Source organism: Anabrus simplex, chromosome 8 (assembly GCF_040414725.1).
Source record: "Anabrus simplex isolate iqAnaSimp1 chromosome 8, ASM4041472v1, whole genome shotgun sequence".
NCBI lineage: Eukaryota > Metazoa > Arthropoda > Insecta > Orthoptera > Tettigoniidae > Anabrus > Anabrus simplex.
The window spans coordinates 247,752,272-247,768,663 of record NC_090272.1 but is presented as its reverse complement, the minus strand read 5'-3'; the positions used below and the strand labels follow the sequence as shown (position 1 = coordinate 247,768,663).

The following is a 16,392-nucleotide window of genomic DNA, read 5'->3' as shown; positions in this document are numbered from 1 at the left end:
ACTTCTGATATGATGACAAGATGATTGCTGGATAATCATACACATTAAGCGCCGAATTCATAGTCAGCACTTATTAATTAAGGGTTCCACTTATTGATACAGTAAGTGCTGTCACTCATAATGAGTGTGCTCTATAAGTATCACTGGACATGTGGCAATGCTGCATATAATGCCCATGCTTCCAGGATCGTTTAGTTTTCGCTACCGAATAGTGGGATGATCCATTGTGTTTTGTTTATCGAAGGACATCGCGCGTACGCGCGCGAAATTGTTAAGGTTTAAAGATAGTCTATATTGAATTTCATTTTCAGACTGGATACCAAACAGCGAGCTGATACGGCACCTGCAAAACCTTGTACATGTACTGTACTTCGACACATCATATAGACCAAGTAGACCGACGCAGTTTCTCATCAGAATATGAATGCCGTGAGAACAAATTGGGCATTTTCGTACTTTGCATTGTCCAGAAGAGTGTAAATTCCTTCTTAATATGACAATATTAATATATATATTAATATTATATATATATTAATGTTAACCAGGCACTCCAACCTATACAAATATTCATCCAAATGTAGAACTTCTAGCCTTACAACACTTTTAATGATTTGATAAATATATACCCAGCCCTGACGTAATACGCCGAATTACTTCCCCAATAAAATGCCATTAGTATGTTTTGATGTGCGCTGCCATATCTTCAGAAACTTCTGATATATATACCGGCAAACGATTGGTTGACTAACCTGATATGATTAACACAAATAAACCTTAAAATAAATGGTAGTAGTGCAACACGTTCATTCTTCTTATAACTCGGTATAGTTCTTTACTATTCCGTAGGCCTACAGTGTTTGTAACTTATCAACTTGTAACACATTTCCAGTTAATTAAGCGAAATACCGGTAATAATGATGGTGATGATAATGATATCAATCTATATATATAAAATAAGAGTTTTGTCTGTACATTGCTCAGAATTTGAAATTAATGGTATTTCTGTATCGGTCATGTCCATAGTAACAAGAAAATGCACTTTTTACATTTCTGTAATTTCTGTCTGTCTGTCTGTCTGTCTATATGTATGTATGTACACGCATCACGAGAAAACGGTTGAAGAGAATTTAATGAAAATCGGTATGTGAAGTCAGGGTATGAGCCTCTACAATCTAGGCTGTAAATTATTTTATTCACGCTGAGTGAAATGGTAGTTTAGGGGAAGGCCTAAAATTTAATTCTCAAATATTTCTTATTAGAGGTGTAATTGATGAATGCTACATAACTAAGGTTATATAGTATTAAATTTCCTATTATTCATGTCTTATACATTGTTGCCGTACTGGCTATGATCACAAAGATATTCATGAATTTGGATTTTTGTTACTAAGTCCCTATCAGCACCGAGTAACGAGAAAATGGGTAAACAGTATTTAATGAAAATCGGTATGTAAAGTCGGAGAATAAGAAACTACAGTTTACGGTATAAAATATTTTACAAATCACAGAGTCGAAAGAAAACTAAATGTGAAGGCCTACAATATAGAAATCTCATAACATTGATCAACAATAACAGTACATTGACCATTGTTTGTCGTGATGTGCTTTGTGTCTTCTGATGCCCCTCATCTCTGGTAGATAGGATTACTGCTGCGTACAGAGTATTTTTTGTTTGATTTACGTCGCACCGACATAGGTTTTATGGCGATGATGGGATAGGAAAGGGCTGGGAGTGCCTTAGGCCTTAATTAAGGTACAGGCCCAGCATTTGACTGGTGTGAAAGTGGGAAACCATGCAATACCATCTTCAGCGCTGCCGACAATGGGGTGCGAATCCACTATCTCTCGGATGCAAGCTCACACCTGCGCACCGCTAACCACACGGTCAACTCGCCCAGTCGTACAGAGTGTAACAGCCTGCCTGAATATTGATGGGAAGTAGCTGGGGAGTTAGATAACTTTATTCTTCAGTATGCCATTCCCCTGGTTTATAAATTTTCTGATACTACTGGTACGTAACACACTGGATCATCATAGCATTCGGGATATTCAACCCCTCTTTTGAGGCACTGATTGGAATGAACAGTGTGCATATTTAGCAGAATAATGGCAGATGAGTGTTCATGGCAATCTGCGGCCTGGTCATCCCAGCTCTGGAACTTTGGAGTATTAGATTGGCACCGCAATCTAACCGCAGCACTGTTCGTTAAAAGTAATAAAACATGCGGCTTTCCATTTGATCGAGTATTTTATGTGATAGCATTGCTTTTAATCGCTACATTCATACTTACGTTTTTGTAATGACCTATGTTGATTTCAGTTAGGAAAACCACAAAGTCAGTCTTTCTGAGAATCCCGTAGCGAAGCACGGGTACATCAGCTAGTAATAATAATAACCTTAAATTAAGAGGTGGCATAAAATCTCAAAACAAGATCTTCATTTACGGTGAGATAGACAGTCCTCTGGAGGTTATGTTCACTCTCTCAATCAAAGGAACAATATTTACTAAAACGAAACCTTCAAATTGTTGGTCACATTACATTTCAACAGGATTTTCCATCTCAACTGTGTGCACGGAAAGTGTTGATTTTGCTGAATATATTCTGTGAATGAAATGCATCCTCCATCTTCCTGCAACATAAGAGAGTCACTTAAGTGTCCCACTTATTGCTATAAGTGGACCTCCCACACACTCACTTACGTAGGTAATATGAAATGAAACCTGGCTTATACATACGTGCCCGTTGTAAGTGCTGTCTATGAATTCCGCCCTAAATATTGTTTCGGGATCTTATCATCCTCGGTGTTAATGTTGTAGGTCTATTTTGGTGACGATGATTATGATGACGATAATAGTAAGTGGTAATAATCGCCACTATTGTCACATTATTATCTAAACGTATCCTAACTTCACATTCACTCTACCGCTTTTGCTTTAAGTACCATATCATGTCGCCGACGGAACTACGCGGATGAAGCTTGTTTAAAGGGGCCCCACATCTCGGTCACAGGCCCAAATTAGGTACAGTACACCTTTTCATTCCTTATGTACTGCTTTCTTCTTCAACATCCTTCACACAAAATCAATGCATTTCAACCCTCTATGGGTGTCACAGTCAATAAGCATTATTAAAGGTTTCCATTTCATACAATGGACAGAAATATTAACAATTTCATTTCACTATTCACAGTTTCTTCTGCTTTCTTTAGTTGGTAGGCATATTGTAAACATTGAATTTAAATTATGATAGTAGACTCGCAACTGAATGCGATTAATGTTTCTGCTATAGTAAGGGGTTGCTCTTTCTGTTCAGCCAACTGAAGAGATAACACAGTTCACATACTAAATCTTGATAATAACATTGCCTGGAGGAAAAATGGGATAATTAGAATGTCAGCTGAGGTAGATATAATTTGTGATACAACTGACCCATCTGCCCATGAGGTTGCAATTTCACCTCCGTCATTGCCACAAATACACAGTGTAGTTGAAGTATATATTACTTCACAGATTATCAATAAACATTAGGATAGGTACATCTTATACACTAAGAACAACAGCAGTTTGAGCAGCATGGCTCATTTAATTAAACATTTATACACACTTTACAAAATTACATTCATTCCCATTATTTTGCACTTTTACCGCAGATATATCATTCATTCCCTCAAACTTTTCATTACTAATGTCTTAATGTGTGTTACATCCAACATTTCACAAACAATATTGTGTATTACAATACTCATTACAAATTGCATATTACTGTGAAGTGGGAATAAAAAACGTAAGGGAGCAATCATCATTTCATCACAACAGAATTGTATCTGTGTTCCCACTTTCTCCATAATGGCCATTTCAGACAACCACCAAACTATGTCTCCCAAGAATGATATTCAGATACCACACATGATACTACATACTACTTATTTACAAGATGTACAGTAGACAAGAACATCAACACCTTTGACAACAGCTCATTCCTTTAACACAGCAATGCTGACTTCAGCTCAAAGCATGAGGTGCAATGATGTGGTGAATACATAGCCCAAGCCTTCAAAAAGACAATGAGCTATACTCCTCCTTTCAACCACTTCCAATCGAAACGTTTACACATACATTATTTGCCCTCTGAAGCAGCATAATGCAGCTTGTTCACATAAACGCCTTCATGCGAGCTGTTTATCATCCTCATTGTCTTACTGTGGAGTGGTGCCTCCAATAATGATTTCATTGTGTCTCCTAGCCAGAGGAAATAACCAACAACAGTTACAATCCCCTAGCTGGCTGAGAATTGAACCCAGGACTCCTTCAGCCAAAGGTTAGCATGCTATCCACTTAGCCATGAAGCCAGACAATTTCGATGATGTTTGATCTTCATATATGGTGGATGTCTAACCATTCTGTTACTTTTCACCTTGTAAATGCATGTACAACAAAAAATTTATATGTTGTTTTTTTTGTGACATAGTGGAGATCATTAAGCATTGGTTTTCTCTGAAATATAGTACATCATGGGTGAAGTATTCACATACATCACTTACACTCCAGATCACTCCCCTCTTATAAATTACACTTTATATGTCCTTTAAATCTTTTCTCTGTATACTATACGAGGCATCATACAATTCTCACATGTACCTTCTTACACAAATCCAATCAAATGCATGTTAGAGGTTACCCAGAAGTGTTTTGGTAATTTCAACATACATTTCACCATCTTACTAATTAACCATATAGGTTTATCATTTACAATAGTGTATGGTATTCAAGTAACAGCTATAACAAATAACATTCAATTTATTCTTGAAGTGCATCGACATCCAGTAATCCTACATTGTAACAAAACTTACTATATTGTACATGTTTATGTTTCACCTCAGGGACATACAACTACTTGTATACACATCAGGTGGAAGATGCTATAATATGGACATTCACTTGTCACTGTTCACAGCTACCTGCAGTCTGAAATGTATGATACTGCTGATGACAATACAGTAGTATCATGTCTTCCCCATCAAAGTTCGGTGAACACATTCATTTACATAGCCAATTTACACAAATTAATTCTATACATGATAGTGCATGATCTCAATTACATTGTTAAAACTTTGTTATAAATATCTATAAGATTGTGCATACTTCTTCGAGACTCTACAAATGACATTTTTTAACAGGTTTACTGTGTAATCCCATCTTCTCTATAATAACAAATATATTTTCTTTAACTGCAGTGGTATGGTGTTAATGCATGTAAGTTTTGTTTAAGTGCTTAACGCAGCAACTGCTTACCACAGGAAGAACTAATTCCAACTTCAGATTTACATTAACTGCTCCAGTGGAAGAAAATACTTCTCATATGCAACACACTAACACTTCATATACTCATACACTAACATGTACAGCTGGCAGCACTGTTTAGTGGATGAACATCTCACAGGGCACGTTAACCAGAGCTACTGCCTAACCATACTCTATACCAGCGCTGCAAATCAAACAATGAGGCAAGTGGCCCAGCAGTGCTGCCAACCGTACACCATACAAGGCAGGTTACCGAGCAGTGCTGCCAACCGTACACCATACAAGGCAGGTTACCGAGCAGTGCTGCCAACCGTACACCATACAAGGCAGGTTACCGAGCAGTGCTGCCAACCGTACACCATACAAGGCAGGTTACCCAGCAGTGCTGCCAACCATATTCCATTTCTTTACACTTGGCAATATGCAGTTTCCACTACTGTGAATGCATCCAATGTTTTGTAACATAAATATTCCACTTTCCACACAGTTCCTCCAACATGGAGCCATGAATTACAGCAGAGGTTGATCAGGCCTCTCCTGAATGATTCATGTTCCCATGGAGTCACTGTCTGGTAAGCAGTGCAAGCAGTACAAAATCAGTCCATACCATATGTTTTCTATTCAATGTATACATGAATAATATCTTATTACTAAATACTTGCAACATTTTCATCTCCTTCCAGTCACTTATTCTCAACTCAATGTCTCCTTCAAACACTACGAAAACAAGGAGCAACAATAATCCAAAAACAGTCCATGGTGGTAAAGTAATATATTATACTACAAAAATTTGATGTCACTACAAATACCGTCCTTACCACATGCTCTGCACCTTCAATTAAGATTTCATCTTCCTTTCATGTTGTTAAGTAGCACTACATTTCATTCTCTGTGTACAACGTTCATCCTGCACTGTTCACAACACGTCATTGTCCTTACAAGGCTGTAACATTATCATCACACTACACTACCTATTTAACAATGCAGTATTAACAATTACTTTCTTGTCAACACCAAATTTGATCAGCAGAATTTGTCACGATTACTTTCTTACATAAACCAATTAAACATTGGGCTATCTTCACATGCAAAAAACATCCATTTGACAGTAAACATCTTTTGCTGATCACTTTTGGTATTCAATGCTCTGGCATATATGATGTGACAGTATGAAGATGTACAACATGCAAATAGCAGGTATAATAACTACACATACCTTCACCTAGGCACAATAAATGCACTGATTTCCTTTCTTACAAAGTTCACATTTATCAGTAAGCAACTATGCCCGCTAAATGTGCATGCCACACCACGTGCACCACTAAATTAAATACTACTCATAATACATTCCATTTACATGCTAAATTACTTCACATATAGTATGTTAGAATGCTGTTAAAATATCACAAGCATGATCCTCGGAAGTGTTGTACTTCATCTTCACCTATGCATATTTATAAGAATTCCTTTCAAGATCTGCCACTAATTAACAGTAAATGACTTATTATGGTCATTACATCATGCCTTCTCACTACTTAACAGTTGTACCAGTACTGTGGATAACAAGCAGCAGTTATCACTTGTTCCATACACTCTCTTTCCTTCCCTTCACCTCGATAACATCTCTATTTATTACATTTCGGAAATATGTTACTTTTCAGCATTTTTCTTTTGCAGCAATACATTTTGCCCACTTCCAACTTCTGTCTATTGTTCAATTTCTTATTATTTCATCTTTTCCTTCAACTTCCATTGCATAACCTATATGTCAAAGTACTACTAACTTTCATTACACGTCAAACGTTCTAAGACTCTCCTTCACTTAAACTTCACTTTGTAAATATGTGGTTTATAATTTTCATGTTTTTAACAAGTGTGACATACTGCTGAACTTCCATGAGACTGAGAAGGCAGAGAGGGATATGAATTACTACCTTCTTTCTTCTTCATTTCAGCCGAGTGACTGCATTGCTTAACTGTATGTATGGGATGTGTATATTTTACTACTGTCATTTCACTAAATCTGCATTTCATTAATTTACGTGCAATTCCTTACCTTACAATGCAAATTATAACACTGATTTTAGAATCTATTTCAGGCCAATTCTTCATGCACTGTGCAAGGGTATTTCATTTCATTTCAATAATGGTCACATATTTTCCCTGCTACGTTGGAGACAAGAGAGTAAAACCATTATTCAAAGCACAATTCACATGGGCCATTTTGGAACAGTTTCCAAATGTTACCTAATTACACATAAAGTAAACTTTTCATTCAACTGTGTGTTAAACCTTTGCAAGTATGTTTCATAGACAAAAATGTTTGCAAGTATGTTTCATAGACAAAAATGTTAACAATTGTTCATGAAACACGGCCGATGCCAAGTATGGGACAAAATCTGCAGATCTACTCTCAGTTCAGTGAATGAAGTCATTTCAGCTCACTTCAAATTAGCCAAGGAACATGCCCAGTGGGCAGAAGATATGTTGCGTAAGGTCATCTTCCCAGATGAGACAAAACTGTATCCCACTAGAAATGATGGGACAAACTTGTCGTTCGAGTGGCCAAGAATTTCAGCCTGAATGTCCAAATACAACAATCATGTTCCAAGAGTGTCATCGCTTGGGTTACACTTCACATCAAGGAGTCTGTGCATTGCATACTGCTGAAGGATCAGTAACGGTATGCAGAGGCATACACAAGTTTTACAAGAACGTTTCTTGCCAACAATCGTGGAGTAGTTCGCATCACCAGAAAAGTGCCTATTCCAGCAAAATTGTAGACATAACAGAACTTCATTATACACAGATCCATTCACTATGTTCTTTAGGATCTATTGGCATTAGTTTAGTAAACTCCACACTCTTGCCTTCATGGGGGACAATATCATCCTTGGCTAACGTGAGCCATTCCAGTCCATTCTGTTCATGTAGTTCATCACGACATACTCAAAAGGAGGTTCTCGTTCTGTTGCCTCCCATACACCATGTTTCTTTTGTACCATGCAAGCAGAGCACGTTGCAATATATCATAACAGAAAAGAGGAATATTATAATTTCTGTAAGATTTAACTGAGAAAGCCATTTCTAACATCATTTTCATGTAGTAACAGACTAATGTCATCTCACTACTTCACCAGACCCTGCAAACTTTCACACTTGACAATATGGGAAGTAACTTAGCAATTAACAACAGATATATTCACCCTTCAATTCCTTTACAAAACACCTACATAAAGAGTCACAATAGAAGAGACCTCATGACCACTACCAACCACCTGCCCCAATGGCTAAATGGATACCATGCTAGGTTTTGCTCTCAGGGGCCTCACGTTCAATAAACACCATGGTCAGGGATTTTAACCTTAAATGGTTAATTCTTCCAGCTCGGAGACTGTGTGTCCATGTCTCTGCCATCTTCATCACAGGTAGGGCCCCATCCTAGCAGTCCTACAGATCACTGGCCCTATAGCCATAAGTTTGGAGAAGCCCATACACCATTGACTGCAGGCCACTGCATCTACACGATCTGTGTTCCTGCTTTCAAACAACTGAAACATAACTCAAACACAAACAAATTTGATAGTTTTCACATTACTTCTACACTTCAAAAAAATATGTGTGTAGTTTATGTCCTATTTTTTTCAAGCATCCCATTTTTTGTCCAACTTCATCTGCACTTGTGCCTTACCTTTAATCACAATATTATACATAATAAATCAAGACTTACCCTGTTCAGACAAGAATTATCTGATACACTATGCAATTTTGTTCGTACCATCCAAAATACAGTGAAACCTGATTACGGTAACATGTAAAACGTATTAAGCGACAGAGTCGCTTCAGTGGATGCCTAACAATACATTCCTCAGTAAGGCTCATTGTTCACATCATACTACTTCATTACAAGGCTCTTATATGTCTGAGGAGCTAATATATTGTGATTTTTCGCATCTGACAATAATTTTAAGTTATTGAGTACTTCGTACATCAATCTTCAGCCATCATTACTTTAACACTGAGCTTGTGGCTCATGTGATATTGTCGTAATGGAAAGTCAAAGTCAGTCCCTTCATAGTATATACTGTTCAAGCTTCATACGAGTATAACCTCATGTTTCATTGTACACTTAACTCTACTAATTTACTGTATACAAAACTTCCAGTTATCTTTTACATGATTCAGCTGGGCCAGGAACAGGACATAACATTTCCACTTTCTTTCAAAGGACTCTGAAATTTTTTCTGCAACCCATAAGAAACCTCAACTTTACTCAGATTTACAATTGTATCCAGTACTGTTACGTCATTCCATTCCCTTCCTTGAAATCCTAGCCATACTATTACTTCCCACTGTAGGTGTTTTTCACTTACAGCTCTTTAGAACTAGCATCCTTTTAATTCCCATTCTAGACCTTAACACATGAATGGTTATTGAAACAGTGCCAGAGTACCATGCTCATTAAGTTGCCACAGGCAAATGGAATGGTTGACTTTGTACAGTGAAGAATATACGGAAGTACTGCAGGTGTCTTAGATGACACAGACAGGGTGCATGAACAGTCTTCCCTACCACATAAAAACAAGGGTGAAAGGTCACTTTGCAGCTGAAGGTGGGCATCATGTTACTCTAAAAGGCACCTCAGGCAAACAATCTCAACACCTTCAAAGAGTGCAGGCACTGCCTTCGGTAAATTACCTCATGAGAAGATGTGAAGCACATGCAGACATATGCTGAGCCATCTCTTGGATTCCAAGTTCTAAAATTAACCACCAACTGAACATTTCTTGGGAAATGTCAGAGTGTAACTGGACTACAAAGCCTACATTCCCCTTCAGACACCTTTTAACGTGCCCTTCAGTTTCCTCACATACGGGACATCACATAAATGATGCAATCCACTGCTGACAGCAAAATGTATACTCTACAGCAAATGCCTCCAAAACATAACAGTACAAACTAGCATAACACAACATTATCCTCCTTCCACTTGTGCACTCATGTACAATGATCATCCAGAACATTATGACCACCTACCTACTATCAATACAAACCCATCCATGCAATTGCGTCACCTGACGAGGAATGACTTAGACACACACTTGGTGCATGTAGTATCACCTAGCCTGATGTGCATGTGTAGAATGCAGAAGCACCATCATCTCAGTTTGACTGAGGGCATATTATGATGGTGTGGAGGCTGTGCATGAGCATTTTGGAAACTGCACGATTTGTTGGGTGTTCGAAGAGTGCTATGGTGAGTTCCTTGGAAGGATGGTGAAACCACATCCAAACATCAAGACGTTGGGCGGGCACCCCTCATTACAGATGTTGCACATCATACGCTAGTCAGACTAGTAAAACAAGACAGACAGCAGACTGTGGCAAAACTAACATCAGACTATTGTACTGTGCCATGTGCATGGGTCGTCACCTGTGGAGATTCATCCTTAGGAGTGTTCGGTGCACTGAGTGTTCAGACACACAAATGGTGGGCAATCTTAAAACCACGACATCGGAAACTACGACTGAATTGGGCACGTGACCATCCTCAATGGACATTGGCACAGTGGGTGAATATCAGTCATCTTCCAGGTGAACAGCTCCTGGACACCTGTACTGTGGGACGGAGACAAGCTGGCAGCGGATCAATTATGCTCTGAGGAACATTCGCTCGGGCATCAGTGAGTCCAGTGGACCTCGTGCAAGGCACCGTGATGGCCAAGAAATATCTTACACTGGTTTCAGACCACGTACACCCCTTCATGATGATCTTTCCCAATGGCAGTGGCATTTTTCAACAAGATAACATGCAATTTCACAATGCCAGAAGTGTGATGGAATGATTCGAGGAACACATTGGTGAGTAATATGTAAGTAATAATAATAACAATGTAAACGTTTCCACCTTTTCAATACTACAATATATTCACAAAATTACAAATTACACGGTACTAGTTTCGACCCATCTAGGGGTCATCATCAGCCGTATTGGAGCAAAGATCATTACTTATATATTATTCTCAGTTCAATACGGACCAAAAACATGAAATTCATAACCATTGGTGAGTTACAATTGATGTGCTGGGCCCCCAACTCACTACATCTTAATCCAATTAAACAGATCTTGGATGCAATTGAACATGGTATCTGAGCTCATCGCCCCAACCCCTACCCAGAATTTACGGGAATTAGGTGACTTGTGTGTGAAGATGTAGCTTCAGCTCCCTCCAGCGACCTACCAAGGACTCACTGCTTCCATGCCAAGCAACGTCACCAATGTTATCCATGCCAAACGTGGACGTACCGGCTATTAGGTAGGTGGTCATAATGTTCTGGCTGATCAGTGTACTTTCTACAGTTGATTTTTTCTAATATTATTATGATAGTACTATCATGTGTTACTGTAATCATCATTATTACAAATTACAATAAAGGTTATCCACACATGGACAAGTTTGTTCATACCTGTCACATTACCTCCATGTCTTCCTCAATGTCTCAAGGGCTGCCTTCCAATGGCATTCCAGTCTCGGTATCATCCACCTTCATACAATTTTCCTTGAAGGAGCACTATTCCAAAATACTTCACATAAAACAAACAATTAAAGTTATATAGACATGATCTAGGTTGTCAAGATTTTCTTCCAAAAACACAGAGCAAAGTTCTCTGCAAAACAAAAATAATTTCAACTTATAGGCTTTTCGGCTTATGCCGTGTCAAGAAAATATCATGTCTATAAGTACAGCCATTGAAAGAATCAATGGACAAATTAAAGTAATATCTTACTGCATCTCAGCATAACAAAACTGGAAGGAATGGTTCTGCTTTTTCCTATGGTTTCTCCTTCCTTTCTAATCACATGTGCTGGGATGTATTCAACTATTACATAATTCTGTGGTAAATACGCAAATTGATTCTTTTTTTATTTTTCTATATTTATATACGGGTTTAATTTTTTAAATTTTTTGACAACGCGGTTCAATAAAGGTTCTTCATTTGTAACTCAATATTAAGTAATAAACCACTGAAAATGAAAGATATGCTGTGACCAAATAATGCACATGTAACATTCTTGGTCAAACCATTCATTCAATGTGGGTTCCTATCAACAGAAGTCGCTTCCCTTATTCAGACAAGGTACTGAGCTAGCCTTGTATTAATTAGGCACCTTGTTTGTATGTTTCCTCATGTAGTCATATAATTTCAGTCACCTTCCTTTACATCACACCTTCTGTACTATGAATTTATGAGAAATATTCCTATAACAGTACAGATGTACTCTTTTCTATGTTCCTGCTCCAATGGATAGCAAAGAACACTAGAATAAAAGATACTTGTCAACTGTCAAGTCTACCGATACTTGTCCACTGCTGAGCGTGTACCCATATTATAACCCACTATGCTCCGACATATGCTGCATGCGTTTCCTTCTACTTATCCTAGGCATACCTGAGGTATCTGCAGCCACATGTCTAGTTCTGGGTTTTTGCCAGGAGTTCAAGGCCAGATGCCCTTTCTGATATGTCATTTCTCAGGCAGAACTTCCAATGCAACTTCCACCACAAATCTAACCTCAGTTGTCTGAGTGGGAGGCCAACAGCTAAGCAAGTAAATTAAATACTTCCCCACAGGCAGCACACACTACATACAAAGACTATGGTATCATTCAATTCACCAAGGACACTCACTTTCATATCTGAAGGTTGTCCTTTCTGGGTGGAAGTAGTAGTAGTTTAAGACTGACATTCTCAGATATACTGTTTAGGATACCTTTTCATTTTTAGCATTTCCTTTACATTACATCCACAGATAGGTCTTACGGCAATGATAGGATAGGAAAGCGCTAGGAGTGGGAAGGAAGTACTTGTGGCCTTAAGGTACAGCCCCAGAATTCGCCTGGTGTGAAAATGGGAGACCACGGAAAACCACATTCAGTACTGCGGACAGTGGGGTTCTTACCCCTATCTCCCAAATGCAAGGTCACAACTCTGCAACCCTAACCACACAGACAACTCACCCCATCCACCTGGATATTTACTGAGGAACTATCTTACATGAACCTCATTTTAACCCTCTACTCCTGGAAAAAAACTTGGGACATTAAGGTAGCACACTTGTCTCACCTGTACATCATGGGACTGACAATACCTTTCTTTGCCAATTTGGCAATTTTACCTCAGTGCTGAAGAATCAGATCAAGGTATTTATTCGTGATGCATAAAATTTCTCTTACTTTATCTTTTACTTACAAGTGTGGCTCAAAAACATTCCTTCATAAATCAACACCTTACATGTGTAACAAGTTACAAATTAATCAACAAACATCTCCTTTGTCAAAGTACAGTATGGCATTATGCAGAGGCTATTCACACATTTGTAACATTTCCCTAAAGTCTTCATATCAAGTGCAACATTTCCCCCTGCTGAATGCACCTATTTCTGAAACCACTCTTTCTTACTTAATTCACTCACGGCATGTGTATATCAGCAGTCCTCATTGCGATTATGTCCTACACACACTATTACAGTTTTCACAGATGCCCAGGTGCCCAATTTTGTCATGCAGGAATCCTTTTACAAGCCAGCGTACACAAAATTTACTGAACTGATTTCTTCTCTGCTGCCCCTGTTTCCCTACCAACATAGCATTTATTTATTGTATACAATACTTTGACATTTTGTGATTTCACTGTATTCTTCAGTTCTGCAATTAAGGTTGTCATAACAGAGGCAGTACATTATTTCCACTCATCCAGAGTGTGTAGTCCAGCCAGGTTCGCATCACATTGAAGAACAGTGCAAGAAGCAATTTAATAAGGAGCCACCAAATGTCAATGACAGGCAACATTGTTTTGATACGTTCCATTAGACAGGATCAGTATGTCAACTAAAGGCAACAGGCCACCTGAGAACCATGGACAACTTCAACAGGTGTTATGTGTGCAAACATGGCATTTTCGACTTCTATTTCACCAAAAATGCTGCAATAAGTCCAAAATCACCCTAAAACTTTCTTACAGATAGAATATCATTACCCCATTCACATGCGATTTATGCTCTTTTAAACGTGCCAAAAATTTATTCTTCCAACAACAATGGATGCAGCAAGATGAAACTACACCTCACACTGCAGCGGGGAGTCTACATACCCTTTGCCAACAACACTTCGAATATCGCCTAATTCCTCATAGAACTCCATTCTCGCACCCTTCCTGTTTTCCAGAAACAATAACTTTTAGGAACACATCACTCACCTACAAATATTCAGTACCAAGTATGTAAAAACAGGTAATTTACTGTCTCCTTACACAGCAACCTTCCTTCATTAACATGTTTAATGATCTTCAGAAACATTACGGCATTTCGTGGTGCATATTTTAAACTTATCCTGTACCAATGGAATTAACATTTCATCATTTTCATTTCTTTATCCAGTATACAGAACACAAGGCAGGTTTCTTTGGCACCTTCAAATACCAGACTGACATAGGATTGAACCCAACAACTTCACCTCCATACCTACAGTGCCCTCAGTCCTCGCAAGATGGAGTGTAGATGACCTTCAAATTTTTTTAACCATACACAACTATATCCACACATTAATATCCCATGCAATTTAAAAACTTATTATAATGCACATCCCTACTACACTTTTAGGGAATTCAGTGACTTTAGAAGTAAGTGTGCTTTTGGAAATAACCTTCCCTCTCTGGATGAAAAACAAACCAAAAATTATAACACCTTTTATGCAATTTTATCATATCCACGGGATATGTTTCCATGTGGAATCTAAAACACATGGAGACTTCTTTATAACTCCACATCAATCTATGATGATTTAAACAAAGGCCACATTACCTCAGTGCGATATTCACTGGATTCTGGCCAAAGCATACCTCAGCCATGCTGATTAAAACAGACATTGAAAAGTTCATAGGAATCATAAAGAAACATCAAACAACCTACCAACTTTTACAGTTCCTTCCACCATTCCAATTGTCAGTATCATTCCATGCTTGTCTTCCTTATATGGGCCCTATTCTGTGCGACAAGATTGCTGAAGGGACTAGCTTACATGATCAAAGGACAAATGAGTGCTCTTGTCTGATATGGGATATGATATCATAGGATTACCTACATATACATTCCTACCATGAAGAGCACCTTTCATTACCGAAGCCTACACTTACTCTATGGCCCATTTCATAGACATTTCAGATACAAGTAGGAGACTATACAGAAAGACCGAGTACTGAGAAAGGTGATGGAGTTCAGTGTGGAGATCTCTCATAAAGAAATGAGCAAGGCACATGCTGCAACTGAACAACATATAAAGCATAGCTAATGTTCAAAATATGTTAGCCTCAGAAAATCTTCTAGACTTTGTTACCACAAACCTTATTGCTCATAGTGGATAAGAACCTACATTCAGTGAAAAGTGTTACCTGGTCACGAGTATTTTAGAAATATTTACAAAACCTATACTTCAGCAGTGTTGAGATTCACTTTATGATGTAGACATTTTCAGTACTTCAGACCAATGCAACTGGAGAAAATAATATCACAGGAGACTAGATTGTGTTTCATTGACAGATTCATACAAGAAACTTCTAGTTCATCAGCGACATAGAAACATGGAAAACAAGATTCAAGTACTTTAATGTCAGACTAGTGATGAAAGAATGCGCACTGATGAATGCCGGCCTTCACCAATGACACATCTAACACCAGAGCCCAACAGCATTGAATCTCAATCCTCCAACTTCTAGCCTTGACAAACATACAAGTCTCTTGTTCCCTAATCCCACCCTTCACCTCCCTCATAATCCCCTTCATTTTATGGCCATTTCTATTCTTCCACCTTCAGTCCATTTCTTCTTTCTTCTCTCTTCTTCCATAATTTCTTCAGTGATGTACCATTTGTCCCTTATCAAGGAACCCATCAATGAAACACAAACAAATCTCCCATGATATTACTTTCTCCAGTCAGATGTGAGCTTTTACCATATACTATACATCATTCTTATCTTTTACAGTTATTGACACTTTATGAAATTACCACAGCCCTGAGAGGCCTTGGCCGAC

The 16,392-nt window shown here is 38.3% G+C and overlaps 1 long non-coding RNA gene across 1 annotated transcript; it reads right to left on the bottom strand.

Annotated features, from left to right (window-relative positions):
• Window positions 1–3,565: 3,565 nt before the first annotated feature.
• LOC137501839 (uncharacterized) lies at window positions 3,566–9,034 on the bottom strand. Its single transcript, XR_011018644.1, has 2 exons — window positions 7,238–9,034; window positions 3,566–7,205 (listed from the first exon to the last, which is right to left on the bottom strand). It is a non-coding gene; the product is annotated as an uncharacterized lncRNA (long non-coding RNA).
• Between the last annotated feature and the right edge of the window lie 7,358 nt (window positions 9,035–16,392).